We start from the raw sequence: 5,918 nt of genomic DNA on the forward strand, positions 1-5,918 counted from the left end.
TATATCCAATACCTACTATCTAATGTCTGGTATCTGGTATCCAATACCTAGTACTATAGTATCTGCTAAATATCATGAATAGCAACGAGAGACTGTATAGATACAGAAACGAGTAGCTCAAAGATCGAGTGGAAGTATCAAACGCAGGAAGAATAAGAGTGGAGTCAAGGTAAAAATAGTCCTTATCCAAAATAGTTCATGCACTAAGTTCAAAGAACTACAGAATCAAAGTAAGAAGTACCCGCCTTAAATATAGATCGTGCCAAATACAACCCCCACGTTGAGACGCTCGCCTCGAACCCAAGTCCTGCGATCACAATATGTACAATGTAACCAATTAAGTAGAAACTAAATAACTAAACAGAATCCCTAATCTAATTAGGGAAACGCTAGTCGAACATAATCCTTGAGCTTCTCCTTGATCAATAATCCTCAATCAACACAATCATTTCCTTTCGTTGATTAACTCATGATTAGCAATATGATCACCTCTAATAAACCCAAAGATTAAACCTAATCCAACATAAATCAACTGTACTTAATTCATCACAACAAGAATTTACTAAGCTTAATCCATACACCATCACAACTACAATAGATTAAGCCTTCAATAATCACATTAGGTAATCATGTTTAATTCCACCCTATGATCCAAATCCAGTTAGATGATAAATCCATTTTTAATCCACCAATCACAGTACCAATTCAATGGTTCTAATAATGATCATGAAATCATCTAATTAACACTACATACCCACCAAATCATCAACAAAATGCACACTAATCTCTAAAACACAAATGAATCAATCCTATCTCACAATAAACTTAAATTAGCCACCCAACCACCACAAGAAATCTGAAATCAAACTCCATCAACTACACATGAACAACAAACTACAATATTCAAATCGGTCCATGATCTACAACTAAGCACAGTTTAATCAACACAAATACAAATTCCAAACACATACCTCTCTATTGATTCACAGCTGAACCAACTAGCTATCGGATCAATGGCCAGAGTATAGTCGAAGCTGCTGCCCGCTGCATCAATTATCCCCAAATCAGCACTTAGTATAGTTCCTTCCCTCTAGTATGATCCACAACAAAATCTACCCTGCTCCGATATCTCTCATAATCATTTAACCCTTACTCTACAAATTGTGTTACCTCTTTAACACGAATCTTAGCTCCTCTTCTGGAAATCTCAAATCTCTGACTCAGCAGCTCTCACAGCCTCACATGTCGCTCATTCGCTATAGTGGATGAAATCTAGCAAGGGTTGAGGTCGCCGAAACTCTAGATCTGCAACTAGAGAGTGTCAATCGGACCATATATGTAGCCGGCAGTTGGTAAGAAAGAACAGCAAAGGTAGGGAGGTCACACTGTACCTTCTAATCGTCGAAAGATTAGCGATTGATCTACATCCCAACAGGTGCCGATGGTTGCTAGCGCCGTCAACACTCCGGTGTTGCGGTGAGGAACCAGAGCTAGGGCTCGGGTGGAGGAAATCAAGAGGAGGATCGGCGACAGATCCATGCCGACGAAGACAAGGGACCAAGATCTGGTGGGGAGGAAGAAATGATGAACCTCCTTGACGAAATCTCTGCTGCTCCGCTCAAATTCGAGGGCCGGCGGTGGATCAATCGCAAGATAAGGGAAAGACTCCACTCGAAAGGGAGAGGGAGCATGGAGGCACGACCGACGATGTATCAAGCTTCAGCGATCGATTCCCTTGTGGTGTCATCTCCTTCGATCGCACGAGAAGAAGCTGAGAAGAAGAGAATCGGGGCAGGGGAGGAGGAATGGAGGTTGGTGAAGATGAGGGAATCGGGTGGAGTTTGGGGTCGGGAGAAGAATTAGAGAGAAATGAAATATTAAATTCAACCTTAGGTTAATTTAATTAAACCTAAAGTTAATTCCTCAATCAAATCCCACTAACGGGTATTCCAAACAGGCTTTCTCTAAACCCAATAATTGATCCCCATAAAATACGTCATACGAGCTCCGATTAAATCCCAGAAAATTCCTAAAAATTCCTGAAAAATCCAATAAGATTATTTTTCCAATAACCTTATTATTTAATTATTATCTGGGCACCGTATTTTACATTCTCCCCAACTAATAAAAATTTGGTCCCCAAATTTACTGCTCAACTCAGGGATCCACATCTAAGTGTAACAATCCAACAACATACTCATATACAGCTCCATCCAAAACAATACTCAGAGATACATCATACAGTCTAGAAATCCCTCTAGAGTATAATCCTGCTACTCAATCCAAAAGAATCTATCCTACAAATCAATAACCAGAAAGGAAATTCATCAACTAATCACTGATTTCCCAACTCATCCTATCCTCTTTATGTCTTGGTAATCCCATAATAAAGTCCATTATAACATGCGCTCAACTCCATTCCAATATCCAAATCTACTGAAATAATCTTACTAACCTCCGATGTTCTGCCTCCACTTGCTGACATACTAGACATCAAGCTACAAAATCCGCGATGTCTTTTTCATGTCATTTAACCAATAGAAACGCTCTACGTCCCTATACATCGGGTGTCACCCGGATGTATCACAAATCCATATCGAGGTGTTTTCCTACAGGAACTCCTCCTGAATAAGAAGTGACTCAGGATCACACCTAACCTCCCACAGATATAAAGTATCTCGTAAGTGTTAAACAACTAACTTCACACTTTTCCACGTCATTGGGGGTCATCTATACAAATGTATCCTCAAGGTCATCCTACCAGGTACATACAGTCCATGGTCAAAGTCTCCATAGGATAGGATACCTCGATCATCTACTAACTGGTCAAGCCAACAATAATATGCAGCTAACTCAGTCAATTCTCCGTCTGTACAAGTCATGAACTCAAATGTAACTTTTAGGTTATCTAACCAGCACACATAACCCAAGGATCAGAATCTCTATAAAATAGAGTGAGTCGGTCTCCTACTAACTGAACTACGGACCGAACTAAAAACATAAAAATGGTTCAGTCCTCTACTGACCAAGTCCACAACGGTAAATCGAACCTCTATAGGCTAAAGCAACTAGGATAAGTCGATCCTCTACTAACCAAAGCAACAAGAGTAAATCGGTTCTCTACGAACCAAGGCAATACGAGTAAATTGGTTCTCCACGAACCGAAACAATATGATATTTAGCAGATACTAACCACTACTAAACTAGTGATATCAGAAATTACTAATACTAGTGGTATGGTAAAAGAAATCCTATGAGACTGTATTCCTTGATCTCTAGTAAGGTCAATTGTGATCAGTGACTGACCCAACACATGTGATGTATGCTACAAACAACTGGACAGGTAATAACAAAAACATACTAATACATAACATAACTAACATAACAACTATGCATGCACTAACAGAAATGTAAGATAACGATATGCAAACATACCTCCTATAGCTTGGAGAATCCTGTCGTTGCCTGGTCCCAAATCCCGAAAAGTCACATCGAGAACCCAAATCAAAAAAAAAAAACGAAAATAGGCCTCATAAACCTATGGCTCTGATACCAATAAATTGTCACGCCCCCAAGAGGAAACCGTACCGAAAAATTTCGGCAGCATCTCCCCTGTACGAGTGACAATCTGAAACATACATACATACAATATACATCAGCCACATACGGCTGGAATATATCTACACAACCACGCAGTTATATAACCAGCCCACTAGGCTGGAACAGAAATAAACACAACCACGCAATTATATAAATATATGAATCAGCCCACACGGCTGTACTAAAATCAACACAGCGGAAATCACAAACAACGATCACAAAACATAAAGTAACTAACTGCGAGCCGGCTCGGCTTGACACAATAATATCAAACCAAATACAAGAGAATACAAACATATAAACAAGTACAAAACCCAAAATACAAATAACGTAAGGAATACCAAAATCGTAAGGTCGTCCTCGAATGTGACGTGGAACTGGCGGACAGGATCTCCAGGCGACTCCATAACTCCTTTACCTGCTACCTGGTGAAATTACCAATATGCGGGGTGGTGAGTATAAAAACTCAGCGGGTAATAGACAGATAGTGCATGAGTATAGTAAAACAAACTAGAGATGCAAAGGTATACAGTCTCGTATGGAAATAGCAGATACTACAGTGATATCATAATAAGTGTCCATACCTGAAACCATATCCTAGGCTAGTGGTAGAAGGTAAAGTGTAGCAAAGTCCTGCTACAGTACTGCTCATAACTACATGGTATCATGTGAGGTATATACATGATCAACAGTAAGTAAGCCAGTGTCTAAACACCTAACACAGGTATAAATCTCAACCTACGTAAGCATAACAGCATAAATAAACAACAACAGCATAGATAAGCAACAACAGCATAAGTAAACAACCAGCAGATATAAACAACAGCGTATGTACGGATGGTCACCCCGCCCACCTCTCTGCACCACGACCCCTGTATGGTCGAGAGGCCGGATCGATGACAAACTGTACCACCCAAAGGCCGTCACTACTCTCGAATGACCGGATGGACAGGTGCATAGTAGCTGAATAGCTACGTCTGCGATGGGGTCCCTGCTGCCGCAACTCCAGCCGCCACTACCCATGAGTGACCGAGTGTGACACGACAGGACAAGCGGCACGCTCCAGCTACCACTACCCATGAGTGGCCGAGCGTGCGGCCCAGGCCAACGACCGTCTCAACCACAAGGGAGCCAAAGTCGTCGGCTATGCATGCAATGACATGATGCAAATAATGCAATAGTCATCATATATATATAACAGGAAATCAGGTATGCTACATGAATCCGCATGCTCAATACTAAGCATAAATAAACAGTAATCAAAGTAGGTAAACATGGTATCAGGTGTCCATATATCCAATACCTACTATCTAATGTCTGGTATCTGGTATCCAATACCTAGTACTATAGTATCTGCTAAATATCATGAATAGCAACGAGAGACTGTATAGATACAGAAACGAGTAGCTCAAAGATCGAGTGGAAGTATCAAACGCAGGAAGAATAAGAGTGGAGTCAAGGTAAAAATAGTCCTTATCCAAAATAGTTCATGCACTAAGTTCAAAGAACTACAGAATCAAAGTAAGAAGTACCCGCCTTAAATATAGATCGTGCCAAATACAACCCCCACGTTGAGACGCTCGCCTCGAACCCAAGTCCTGCGATCACAATATGTACAATGTAACCAATTAAGTAGAAACTAAATAACTAAACAGAATCCCTAATCTAATTAGGGAAACGCTAGTCGAACATAATCCTTGAGCTTCTCCTTGATCAATAATCCTCAATCAACACAATCATTTCCTTTCGTTGATTAACTCATGATTAGCAATATGATCACCTCTAATAAACCCAAAGATTAAACCTAATCCAACATAAATCAACTGTACTTAATTCATCACAACAAGAATTTACTAAGCTTAATCCATACACCATCACAACTACAATAGATTAAGCCTTCAATAATCACATTAGGTAATCATGTTTAATTCCACCCTATGATCCAAATCCAGTTAGATGATAAATCCATTTTTAATCCACCAATCACAGTACCAATTCAATGGTTCTAATAATGATCATGAAATCATCTAATTAACTCCACATACCCACCAAATCATCAACAAAATGCACACTAATCTCTAAAACACAAATGAATCAATCCTATCTCACAATAAACTTAAATTAGCCACCCAACCACCACAAGAAATCTGAAATCAAACTCCATCAACTACACATGAACAACAAACTACAATATTCAAATCGGTCCATGATCTACAACTAAGCACAGTTTAATCAACTCAAATACAAATTCCAAACACATACCTCTCTATTGATTCACAACTGAACCAACTAGCTATCGGATCAATGGCCAGAGTATA

The 5,918-nt window shown here is 39.8% G+C and overlaps 1 long non-coding RNA gene across 1 annotated transcript; it reads right to left on the reverse strand.

Moving 5' to 3' along the window:
* Nucleotides 1–229: 229 nt before the first annotated feature.
* LOC122012724 lies at nucleotides 230–1,834 on the reverse strand. The gene is made up of 4 exons (XR_006120307.1): nucleotides 1,392–1,834; nucleotides 1,171–1,305; nucleotides 972–1,044; nucleotides 230–307 (listed from the first exon to the last, which is right to left on the reverse strand). It is a non-coding gene; the product is annotated as an uncharacterized LOC122012724 (long non-coding RNA).
* Between the last annotated feature and the right edge of the window lie 4,084 nt (nucleotides 1,835–5,918).

This window comes from Zingiber officinale, chromosome 1A (genome assembly GCF_018446385.1).
Source record: "Zingiber officinale cultivar Zhangliang chromosome 1A, Zo_v1.1, whole genome shotgun sequence".
NCBI classification, from domain to species: Eukaryota; Viridiplantae; Streptophyta; class Magnoliopsida; order Zingiberales; family Zingiberaceae; genus Zingiber; species Zingiber officinale.